General features: G+C 43.3%; 1 protein-coding gene across 1 annotated transcript in view; it reads left to right on the forward strand.

Annotated features, from left to right (window-relative positions):
* Positions 1 to 12,504, forward strand: part of FBN2 (fibrillin 2) — a 186,613-nt gene that overhangs the window by 38,399 nt on the left and 135,710 nt on the right. The window lies entirely within an intron of this gene.

The following is a 12,504-nucleotide window of genomic DNA, read 5'->3' on the forward strand; positions in this document are numbered from 1 at the left end:
CTTTCTTGCATCACCAACAAAAGAAAAGAGAAAGAAATCACTATCTAACTTCAAGCACTGCCCCATGTCTCTTTGGTAACTTTTTTGGGTCCTAACTGAAGTATTGTAAGGTGAGGATTGCTGGCCTTCCCTCCAGGACTGAGACAGCAAGGGGAAGGATATTTTATTGACCCCAGTTTTCCCAACACAGCAGTTTCCCTGTACAACATCCCAACTATCAAGACCTGGAACACACTCATTAGACTGTACAATGTTCATGGCCCTTCCTTTTTCACAGATCCAGGAATCCTTCCCATGGGCTGCAGTTCCCTGTCCTCTGTTCTTCACCAGCCTACCCTCTAGGATCCCTAGAGATGTGGGAGGGAAGAGTTCCTCAGTGCCTTGCATCTCTCACCCAAATAATAATGGTGAATTTTTTGTCCTTAGAAGGACTATACTGTATCAGAGCAAGATTTCTGTGGCCTACAAAGTGACAGATGATTTATTAAGAAACACAGTAGAGAGACAAGGAGAATCCAGCTCAGATGTTAAAGATGGCAACTTTCTCACTTTTAAGGTCTGTCAGGATGCCATGCTTCTCGCCTGCCCAAGGACCTCTACTTCCCTTACTCGGCTTCGTCCTTTTTCTTCTGCTGCCCCTTATGCCTGGAACGCTCTTCCAGAACACTTGAAAACTACAAACTCAATCACAGCTTTTAAAACTCAGCTAAAAACTTTTCTTTTCCCTATAGCTTTTAAATATTGAGTTTGTTCTGACTCTATACTGTTAGCTTCACCCTACCCGGTGCCTGTTTACACTTCCCTGTGCCTGTTTGCATTCTCCTTCCCTCCTTAGTGTTTACTACAACTTTATTAGATTGTAAGCCTATGCGGCAGGGTCTTGCTATTTACTGTGTAATCTGTACAGCACCATGTACATTGATGGTGCTATATAAATAAATAAATAATAATAATAATAATAATAATAATAATAATAATAATAATAGGTGACAATAGAGCTATCGAACAAGGCAGGAGAGAGAATGAAAACTCAGTTTAAAAGATAGATAGATGTGTGTGTGTGTGTGTGTGTGTGTGTGTGTGTGTGTCACACACACACAATAGCTGAGAAGTTGGACTATATGATGTCATAATCCTGTCAGCCAAATGGAAGGCATTTTCATTCTCTGCAGTTGCCAGACAAACATTAAAGTATGTTTTCATGAAAACTATAGCAGCTATTACTGTTTCAAGAAAATGTACTTTAGAAGATTTTTCCTTATGCTTGTTGAGTATGTAATTGATGCAATTATAAGACTTGATGCTAAAATTTTAGAGTTTAGCAGAAATCTCTATTATAGGGTCTGGTTCAAAAGTTGGCAGCCTTAACCAGGAGTGCCTTGAGCCTTACAAAGAATGCGGCATACTTTTTTGCTTAGTGGTTTGATAAAGTGATATTTTGCTTATTCTTTAAAGGGAATTATTCTCATGACAGCAGTTCACAATTTATACAAACATTTGTGCCAATTTCAACCCATTGAAGGGTGAAGACAGAAAATAATAAAGGAGTAACAGTTTCTGGCGGGGAGTGTTCTGAATAAATGTAGTCTTTATTCTCCTCAAAATATCACCACCACCACTAAAAGTGTCGTAGGCTTACTGAAGCACTAAAGAGAAACACAAAATTCAATAGGTTGGGAAGGAGAATTGGGAACATGGTCTCATTCACAAGAAAGAAACCCCATCTCAGCATGAAAAGTTCACATGACTAAAAAAAAGTAAAAAGCAGTAGCATGGGTGAATGGGCATAGAGCTATTCCCTTACTGATTTCCGAAGTTCTCAGAAGGATGTTGCAGTTAGAGCACAGTGGAGGACACCAGCTTAAACAATACATTTATGTAATGCAGCAGTGACTGGGTTCAGATGACAGAATAGTCAACGGTTGATTAAATAGTCCCCCGTTGCTTAAATAGTGAACCGTTAACTATTGTGTCATCTGTCAAGCCTTTTCCAAGCCATGGTTGGTTATTCCCCCAAAATAACCAATGTAAATAATCAACGGTGTGCACTGTTGACTGTCTGCACAAATGTTGATTATTGTATTGTGGACTATTTCACATGCCTACAGAGTCGTAAGGCAAGAGGGGCAGAAACCCTTGCTGCTTTTGCCCAGTGGGGCTCTACAGGCATGTGAAACAATCCTGTCCCCATACGCTTCCTGGAACATGCACATTCTGTCCCTGGGTGGGGCACCACCAATCACGGCACCCCACATGTTCCCAGGGACAAGCACATCCCTTGGCCCCTCTGCTCTGCTCCTTCCATCTCCTGAGCCAATATTCAAATGGATCATGGGGTGGGGGTGAAGGATGTCTCACGCGGCTTGATGTGTAACATCAAACCATGGGAGATATCCCTCTGCCAAGAGCATCCTCCTGAGACTTGCCATCATTCTCCGCAAGGTGCTGGAGAATGAGGATGGGGGACGCTAGGATCTCCTGCTGCTCTCAAGCAGTAGTAGGAGTTCCTAGTGTCCCCTGTCCCCATTCTCCAGCACTTTGCGGAGAACGAGGGCGAGGCACAGGAGGAGAGCATCTGCCTGTGTCCAGCAATCCGTTTGCCATTTGTGCACCTTGGGATGGTGTGAAGGAGAGAGAAGATTCCTTCGCTCCGTCCTGAGATACACACATGGTGAAGGAGGGTGTGGTGGAAGTGGACACTCTCCTAACAGCATGTCAGGAGAGCGTCTGTCTCCGCACGCCCTCTGTTTGCCATTAGTGGGTATGGGGTGCGGGAGGGGGGATGTTGTAAGAAGAGCTGAAGAGCTACTCTGACAGCGTCCTCCCTTGAGTGCACCATACCCATCAATGGGGAAAGAATGTGTGGTAGTGGAGGATGCTTGTTGGCTGTTCTCCTGTGTCTTCCCCCCCCCCCCCCGCATCCTCCTCACTGAATGGCAGCAGTGCTGATTCCCACTTTCCATATCAGGATGCTGCGGAAAAAGAAGCAGGAGAGCCACCTTCACAAAGTGCTGAAGGGGCGGGTGGCTGTCCTGCATCTTTCTCCATGGCATCTCGATATGGAAAGCAGGAACCAGTGCCATCATTCGGTGGGGAAGGCGGAGTGTGTGTGTGAGAGCAATAGTCAACCTGTGTTAATAATCTACTCCACGGATGACTTTTAGCATGTCATGTTGGGTTATGCAACATGCTAACAGTCATCTGTGGAGTAGATTATTAATCTGGGGTTGACTATTGTGTCGTCTGAACGCAGCCTATATGTGTTTCAAGCACTGCATGACCTGTGAATCAATAGACTGAGCACTCTCTTAGAAGTGTAAAAGAAGTACAAGCATTATGAAATAAACACATCTGGAAGTTTATGTTTGTTACTATCTTGCTATTTTGTGTGCAGGAAAATTGGTATACACTTTGTAAGAAGGCATGGAAGCTTATCTTCTGACATACACAAGAGAAATATGTGTATGTCAAAATGTATGTCAGAAGCTGCCTTTGGAAGGCAAACTTTACAGTCTTTTAAAGATTTCAGAGCTTGCATTTTTTACTGTCCACACTTCACTTCTTTAATGGTAATCCACACTGTCAGAATTCATCGGGGAGTTTGGTTGGTCTTTCTTTATCTGCTGCCCAAACTTTATTAAGGTCCAGTCTTTATGGAAACAGACATACAGAGAGACAGTTAACCTAAAAATCAAGAATGGTGGATGGTCAAAAAGGAACAATATTATTAGAGTGACGTTCTCAACTGGGGAACCAGGATACGTGAAATACAATCCAAACTGATCATATTTATATCTTAGCAGGGGGGCATTACTCTATCACTGTTTAAATACTTATTTTCTTCAGCATGTCTGGAAGAGTTATAACTTATTGATGTATTTTTCTGTGCAGCAAAATTTGTGCCTCCTCCCTTATCCAAGAGGCCTAGATTACAAAGAATTGCAAACAGTTCATGATTTAACTGATGTTTTTGCATATTCATCATGACATAGCATTAACTGAAGTTTCTTTTCTGAAAAACACATTAGAACTGTTACTTTGTAATAGTCACTTTTGTTGAATTATTGAGGGCCAAAGCACTAATATAAACTTTTTAAAGTGATCTTCATTAATATGTCAGTAAAATATTAATCCATATCCACAAATTACATCCATGTACACCTTTCTAATGTAAAATACAGACTGCTTGTTATGGGGACATTACAATAATATGTTTATTGTGTGTTTGTATGATAGGTTCTTGAACCTCTGGTCAAAATTAGTTTCTGGTATGAGCATCTTTTTGCGCACCCCAAGAGGTTCAAGACTTTGTGTGTATTCCACGTGAATGCTTGCACCTCAGAGACATGTGAGAATTGCTTGCTGCTGCTTCCCCTTCTCCTACCCCAAGATGAAGAAACTTACCTTGAGGAGGAGGAGGATGCTGTGGTAGCAATGGCAACAGCTATGGTTACTCCCAAGCCCCAGTAGAGCATCTTTTCACACCATTGACCAGTGGGAAAGTGATGCTGGTGCATGGCATTCCCACTAAGAAGGCATTTTCAGCAAGAATGGTGGAGCCTCTGGAACTAGGTGTCCCAGTTCCAATTCTTGGAGTGGGGAAATGCCCTGGTAGAGCGGGAGAGAACCTGCTGCTTCTGGTCTCCTCTGCAGCATGGTAATTTTCTTCACCTTCACCTCAGCTGCTGGGGATGGCAATTTACAGACCACACATAGGGCTGTGCTGATGCTGATCCTGCTTGCAAGAATCATCTATATATATCTCCTCTAATACTTGTAACACCTCCACTTTCTGAAGAGAATTCATTAGAGTTACACCAAGGAGTCACTTGGCTCTGTAGCTTCACTGCATCTGAAAATGTTTTCCAGGGTTTCGGAGCTTTGGTTGCCAGTTAACTGAGCATGACAAATATTCTTAAACTGTGCAGTGAACACTGACATTGTTGCAAAATTACACTGTGGAAATCAAAAACAGGGTGGGTATTCAGCCTGTGAACAAAGCCTGTGAACAATGCATGTTTAAAACAACTATGATTTGTTACTCTAATTTATGTAATTTCACAATTATTCTTTATGATGGTCTGAATGTGCTACATTCAACATGAATTAGGATCTCAGCTACTGAGCAGCTTGTACTGTCAAATCATTTCTGAGAACAGCAAAACATCAAAGGCATAAAGATAACACCAGACATTTGACAAGGGACAAATCCTGAAAAATGCTGAGTGTTTGTAATTCTCATTAAGCCAAGCACAAAGGCCAGTTGCAAACAGTGATTGTATGTGTTTTCCTGAATTATGGATGGTCTAACAGTACCACCTTCCTTTTGTTAACTAATGGATAAATATCACTGGGTGTCCAATGAACATCCTCTATGATGCATTCTGCTGTAGCTGCAGCTTCTGAAACAGGTATAAGGGAAGCACATTACATAGAGCACATTACAGTAATCTCATTTTATTTATTTATTTATTTATTTATTTAGAATATTTATATACCACTCCTCATTGAAAAAATTTCGGAGCGGTGTACAAGGTAAAATGAAAATAAAAACAGAATAAAACAAAATTTAAAAAGAAGCAAAACAACAACAACACAGAAATCCAAGGCTGCATGTTAAAGAAAGGCTTCTTGGAATAAAGATGTTTTCAGGAGGCGCCGAAAGGAGTACAAGGTCGGAGCCTGCCTGACCTCCAGAGGCAGGGAATTCCACAGGAGGGGCGCCACCACGCTGAAGGCTCTTCCCCTGGCGGATTCCAATCGGAGGATGGATCTAGGTGGAACCACCAGGAGCAGGCCCTCGGATGACCTCAGTGACCGGGCAGGTTGGTAAGGGAGAAGGCGCTCTCTCAGGTATCCTGGTCCCAAGTTGTTTAGGGCTTTGTACACAAGTACAAGAACCTTAAACCTGGCCCGGTAGTGAATAGGCAGCCAGTGCAGTTCCCTCAGCAGAGGAGTTACATGCTGGAAAGGGGCAGCTCCAGACAACAGCCGAGCTGCAGCATTCTGCACTAGCTCCAGCTTCCGGAGCAGCTTCAAGGGCAGCCCCACATAGAGCGTGTTGCAGTAATCCAACCTTGAGGTTACCAATGCCTGTACCACCGTGGTCAAGCTATCCCTGTCCAGGAGAGGCTGTAGTTGGCGAACCAACCGAAGATGGAAAAAGGCACTCCGAGCCGTGACAGCTACTTGAGACTCCAACGACAGAAATCCAGCCCATTACTGAGTCTAGGCACTGGTCCAGGGCTTGCACAGCCTCACCTGATTCAGTTGCCACAGGGAGATAGAGCTGCATGTCATCAGCGTATTGATGGCATTTAGCTCCAAATCCCCTAATGACCACTCCCAACGGCTTCATATAGATGTTAAATAACATTGGGGACAAGATGGTGCCCTGCGGCACTCCATAGCTCAATTGCCAGGAGGCCGAGGACTGGTCACCCAATGCTACTCTCTGAAAATGACCCCGTAGGTAGGACCGGAACCACTGTAAAACAGTGCCTCCGATGCCCATCCCACAGAGTCGATCCAGGAGGATACCATGGTCGATGGTATCAAAAGCCGCCGAGAGATTGAGCAGGATTAACAGGGTTGCATTCCCCCTGTCCCTCTCTCGATAATGGTCATCCATCAGGGCGACCAAGGCTGATTCAGTCCCGTAACCAGATGGGAACCCAGACTGGAATGGATCTAGATAATCAGTATCCTCCAAGAGTGCCTGCAGTTGCTCCGCCACAACCCTCTCAAGTACCTTCCCTAAAAAAGGAGTGTTAGCAACTGGGCGGTAGTTGCCTAATACCATCGGGTCCAGGGTGGGCTTCTTCAGGAGTGGTCGCACTACTGCCTCCTTAAGGACAGCAGGGACCACCCCTTCCCGGAGAGAAGCATTTATCACCCCCTGGACCCACCCAGTCAGACCCCCTCGGCTTGCTTTTATAAGCCAGGAGGGACAGGGATCGAGAGGGCAAGTGGTTGGCCGCACTGCTGCAAGCACCTTGTCTACATCATCAGGCCGCAATAACTGGAACTGATCCCACAAAATTGGGCAGATGGTGGCATCGGACACCTCAACTGGAGCTGCACTAAAAACAACGTCAAGCTCGCTGCGGAGAGAAGCGATCTTGTCCTCAAAGTGTGATGCAAAAAGGTCACAGCGGGTCCTTGACGGAGCCAGGGCCCCATTTGCTGGGGAGGATGTTAGCAGCCCCGGACCACCCGGAAGAGCTCCGCTGGACGGCTACTCGAGGACGCAACAGAGGCAGCAAAATAAGCCTTCTTTGCTGCCCGCACTGCCACGCAATAGGCACGATTATGCGCTCTACAGCGTGCTCGGTCATCTTCGCTTCGAGTCTTGCGCCATTTGCGCTCCAGCCGACGTCCAGCCTGTTTCATTGACCGCAACTCCTTAGTATTCCAAGGAGCAGAGCGGGCTCTACAGGACGTGAGGTTAGCAGTAATTGTGAGGTTAGCAGTGCATGGATCACTTGTGAGGTTACCAGTGCATGGATCACCGTGACTAGGTTGTCCCTATCCAGGAACAGTGTAGTTGGTGCATCAACTGAAGTTGGTAATGGGCGTACCTGCTCTTTTATAAGGAGTGCAACCCCTAGAATAGGCAAACAGCCCAATTCTTGGACCTGGGAACCACCCACCCATGGGGTCTCTGACTTACTAGGATTCAGCTTCAGTTTATTATCCCTCATCCAAGCCATAACTGCATCCAAGTACTGGTTCAGAATGTGCAAAACCTCTCCTGATTCAGATGTCATAGAGAAATAGGGCTGGGTATCATCAGTATACTGGTGACCCTTTGCCCCAAATCTAATAACCACTTCCAAAATCTTAATAGAAATCTAAATAACATTGGGACAAGATAGTGCTTTGTGATACCCCACAATAGTAACAGGGTTACACTCCCCTGTTCCTTTTCCAAAGAAGGTCACCTAGCATAGCAACCCAGGCCAATTTTGTTCCAAAACTGAGCCTGAACCCAGACTGGAATGCCACCAGTCTCTCAAAAACCTTACCCATATTTGTGATTGGGTGATAGTTGGAATAAATCTCTGGGTCAAGGGAGGGTTTGTTCAAGTGTGATCACACCACTTCCTCCTTCAAGGCAATAGGGACCATAGCATCACATAGTGATGTATTCACCACTCCACTGATCCATCAGTTCAGTATGCCATGGCTAGCTCAAAGAAATCATGAAGGACAAGGGTTGGGAGAGCATGTACTGTGTCGTACAGATGCAGGTGTCTCAGATCCATAAACTGAGACTGATCCTACAAAACAGGACAAGATAATGCACTGGAGTTTCAGCAGACTAATGGTTTGACTTGGCAAAAGTAGCTTCTTAAACCAATTTGCCATGAGCTTTCAGTTTCCCAGGATCAGAGCTTTCAGAGATGGGTCCAGCCAAATTTTAGACTGGACATATCTAAATGTCTATTAATAGCTTCAGGAATACAGGTCCTGGTGTAGCAAAACTGCATTCATATTCCTCTCTTTGACCTTTTTCAGTAGAGCACTGCAACATAACATAATTTTCTGCCTTTTCCTTTCTTTGTTTAGAAAAAGTCATATTTGTTATGAATAAGACTAAAGCTGAGAATGATTAATAACATTTCTTCAATGCTGAAATGTTTTCACTTCAGAGAGAGAGGGAAACTTAATTATTTTTATTTCCTGCTGTTACAGTAATTGATTTTTAATTATTTAATATCTTCATCTCTTTCAGCTGTGAAACATTCTCTTGTGAGGGAGTCAAACACAGACTCTCTTTGTAGAAGTAATGGCCACTAGAGGATTCCTATATTGATGTTTGCACATTAATTTGCTACTTAACAACATCTGTAAATTGTTAATATTAGCTACTGCTCTGCTGACACAGTTGGCTGCATTTAAATAAGCAACACTGGCAGATAAAGGGTGCACTTATACTGAATCTCCACATGTATTAAGTGCACATTGAAGCACAAGGCTAAAGGTCAAATACTGTACCATACAGCTAAGAAAGAGGCTACTGGGAATATTTATATGGTTAGTAATACTTCCAAAGGGACTCAGTCTTGGGTGAATTATTGATCTCTGCTCCCAGCTTTTGTTTTTACTGTTATAGGGTTATTTCAAGAGCAGGTACATTACTTGATTTCTCACCATTTCATTATTTCATACTGATTTTTATAGTTGAATGCCTCAATTGACCATTGAAAAGCATTCAGGCAAGTTGATATGAAAGTTCTGTCTGTCTTGATCGGAATTGCAGAAAATTTTGATAGATAGTTCATTGTAATTATTTGTTGAATGAAAGTTATATCTGTATGTTTGATCTTTCATGCCTCATTCATATATATGAGTTGTGATGCTGCAGGATTTCATAATTTGTTAGCTGTTTGAAACTCATCTATTTGTAATGGTCACCTTTCTGGTAAGCCTGGATTGATGTAATATGAATTTGCTGTTAGGTTTGGAACTGATTGTGTGCTTCAGAGCATGCTCAGTAAAGTAATACATAGATTTCACCCACTCCAAATTTTTAGTTGTCCTATTACCATCTTGACACCACAAAAACACTTGAAACAGTTGCTGCCACAGCTCTGGCTCTGTGAGGAGAAGGAGGAGGACTCTGTAGGGTCCATTGTCATACTGATGATTGGCAACACTGAGTAAACATCACATGACATCATCACGCAGGCAGGCTACCTGAAACAACCAAAAAGAAAGTGGTCATAATGTGACACATGATGCCATGCATCCTTCCAAACAACAACTCTAAAGATGCACATTGATACTGCCCATGCGCAAAACCTCACATACACAGAATCAGAGTTCGTAGTAAAAGAGAAGTCTCATCTTGAGTTTACATGAATGAATGAATTGCTTTCTGAATAAATACTGAATTCACTTTGGGTAAGTTCACTCATCACTACATATAAGGTCTGGTTATGGGACAGAAACAGCTTTGGTCGCCTTGATGGATGATCTTTGTCGGGAACTGGACAGGGGGAGTGTGTCCCTACTGGTTCTGCTGGACCTCTCAGCGGCATTTGATACCATCAACCATGATATCCTTCTGGGCTGCCTTGCTGGGATGGGACTTGGAGGCACTATTTTACAGTGGCTCCATTCTTTCCTGGATGGGTGGACCCAGAAGGTGATACTGGAGGACTCCTGTTCTACACCTTGGCCGTTGGCCTGTAGAGTCCCTCCGGGCTCTGTTTTGTCCCCCGTGCTATTTAACATATACATGAAACTGTTGGGAGAGGTTATCCAGAGTTGTGGGGTACAGTTCCACCAGTACGCTGATGACACCCAACTCTACTACTACTTTCCACCCAATTCCAAGGAAGCGGTTTCTGTGCTAAAGCAGTGTCTGTTGGCAGTAATGGATTAGATGAGGGCGAACAAATTGAAGCTTAATCCAGATAAAACAGAGGTACAGCTGGTCAGTCGAAAGGCAGATCAGGGAATAGGGATTCAGCTTGTGCTGGATGGGGTTACACTCCCCCAGAAGACACAGGTCTGCAGCTTGGGTGTGCTTCTGGATTCAGCCCTGAGCCTGGATGGCCAGGTTTCAGCGGTGGCCAGGAGTGCATTTGCACAGTTACAGCTAGTGCGCCAACTGCGCCCGTTCCTAGAGATGTTGGACCTGGCCACGGTGACGCATGCCTTAGTTACATCTCGATTGGATTACTGTAACGTGCTCTACATGGGGCTGCCTTTAAAGAGTGTTCGGAAACTCCAGCTGGTTCAAAGAGCTGCAGCCAGATTGTTGACCGGAGCTGGTTACAGGGAGCATACAACTCCCCTGTTAAAACAGCTCCACTGGCTTCCAGTCTGTTTCCGGGCACAATTCAAAGTGCTGGTTATGACCTACAAAGCCCTATATGGCTGGGGTCCAGGTTATTTGAAAGACCATATTCTCCCTTATGAGCCTGTGCGTGCTTTAAGATCTTCTGGAGAAGCCCTTTTTCAGTCACACCATCTTCACAGGCGTGCTTGGTGGGAACATGGGAGAGGGCCTTCTCGGTGGTTGCTCCAGTGCTTTGAAACTCTCTTCCCGGGGAAGCTAGACTGGCTCCCTCCTTGATGGGTTTTCGGAAGCAGGCTAAAACTTGTTTGTTCCAAATAACTTTGGAGAGTAATTTGGTCCTCCATCTATGTTAATAACTTATCATTTTGTCGTGTATTTTAAACAGGTGTTTGTTTTTTACATTTCTTTTCCTAGGTTTTACAATGTATGTTTTAAACTTTGTAAGACCTCCTTGAGGCCCAGTATTGGGCAAAAGGCGGGATACAAATAAATATAATAATAATAATAATAATAATAATAATAATAATAATAATAATAATAAATGTCACCACATAATGTGGCAGTCACTGAACGATGAATTGAATATGCATGTGTAAACCAGTATATCTGGTGGAAGAAATAATGAGCATCCCCTTGCTTCCAGTTTGTGGCACCACCAGAACAATAAAAGAGTAGTACAGGCAAAGGATGCTGTCACACCAAAGTCACACCATCTCCATATGAACTAAGGCACTGTACAGAGTCTGTAAACTCTGCAGGTACTAGACATGTTAGGATCAGTTGGACCGTTACTATCAGAGTCTTTAGTGTACTGAATTAGCCCAAAAGAAATTTGCCATAGGCTTTCTTAGAGAATAGAAGACCTAGCAAAAACATTATGGGGGGTTGTACAATTCCAAATACTCAGAAGAGTTTCAGGAATAAAGTATAAACATTTCCTGTAAATTTACTTACAAATAAAGTTTAGCAATTAATGATTATGATAAACTATGCTTAACTATATGACTACATAGTAAACTCTTCTAAAGAATTATTGTTTGCAATGTACTTGTCTTCAAGTCAGTGGATAACTGGAAGTGGAACTGTTTTTGTTTGTTTTAAATAAAATCATTCCTCTAATAGTGAACTGTCTTGGCTGAGTTTGGAAGTGAAATCAGGCTGTCCGTCCAAAAGTACATACTCAGCATACACAGAAATATAGTAGTTTATAAAAGAAAAGGAGAATAAATTTAAGTCTGCCACCAATGACCTGAGAAGGAACTTGAGCTTCCAGTATTTATGGAATGTTGAGGCCATAAGGATTACACACCTTGGTTACATCATGCTTAGACTACTCTGTGTGATTTACACCCATGACGATTGTCCGGAAATTTGAATTAATGCAAAATGTGGCAGCTAGGCTGCTAATTGGTGCATGGTATTGGGACTGTACTACACCTATTTTAAAAGTCCTGAACTAGTTGCTAATTGCTTTTCAGGCTCAAGTCAAGATATTGGCTTTATTTTTCAAACCCTAAACATTGTTAGGATCTGCAGGAGATGCCTCTTGACCATACCATTACCTACAGAGGCCTATTTGTTAGGCACATGTGAAAGGGCTTTCTTTGGTGTGGAATTGCTCCCTCAAGAGCTATGATTGGCTCCCACTTTCTTGGCTTTTTAGAAAAGATGGAAAAATTAGTCTTTTTTTT

This window comes from Elgaria multicarinata, chromosome 6 (genome assembly GCF_023053635.1).
Source record: "Elgaria multicarinata webbii isolate HBS135686 ecotype San Diego chromosome 6, rElgMul1.1.pri, whole genome shotgun sequence".
Lineage (NCBI taxonomy): Eukaryota > Metazoa > Chordata > Lepidosauria > Squamata > Anguidae > Elgaria > Elgaria multicarinata.